Source organism: Triticum urartu, chromosome 7A, assembly GCF_056163025.1.
Source record: "Triticum urartu cultivar PI428250 chromosome 7A, HENAU_Tu73, whole genome shotgun sequence".
In the NCBI taxonomy this organism is placed as follows: domain Eukaryota; kingdom Viridiplantae; phylum Streptophyta; class Magnoliopsida; order Poales; family Poaceae; genus Triticum; species Triticum urartu.
In genome coordinates this window covers 477,950,286-477,950,930 of record NC_141879.1, presented here as the reverse complement: position 1 = coordinate 477,950,930, position 645 = coordinate 477,950,286, and positions in this window count along the sequence as shown.

Here is a 645-nt window from a genome sequence, read left to right as displayed (position 1 = left end):
CCGCGGTGACGGCGTGCTGGAGATGGCGGGCGGCCGACAGCGTGCAGGCTGCCAGATAGCTAGCGGTCGGCGGTGGAGGGAGTGCGTGAGAGAATTTATGTTTGGGGAATTTGGATGAAGGAAGGCTGAACGAAAAAATAGGAGGGAGGCTTGGCGCTAAGTTTTCGGCCTGTGCACGCAAAGACGGGCCGGCCCAATTGGCAACCAACAAGTCGGTCGGCATTAATCCCCGACCAACAGTCTGATGAAGACACAAGTTTTCTCGACCGATAGTCCAACGTGAAATATCCAAGTATTGCCGACCGACAGTTGGACACGATAGATAAGTATTGCCAACCAATAGTTAGTTAGAAGTTTTCCCAACCAACAGTATGTTAGCGAAATTGACTTTTCCCAACACACACCGGTAGGGAAATCTGGTGCGTGGTGTAGTGTAATTAATTAACCTTCTTGTGTTTTCAAGATCCTGTGAACATTCCACCACCTATACTTGAAAATTTTTATAACCAAGGGGAGATGACGATGCTGATGATCACGAGCATGAAGATGAGCAGGACCCATATACTCAGTGGCGCCGGGCAACTTATTCTGATGGATCACCTCTTCTTGTCTGTACACAGGGCACTGCTGATGTTACTAAGGAAG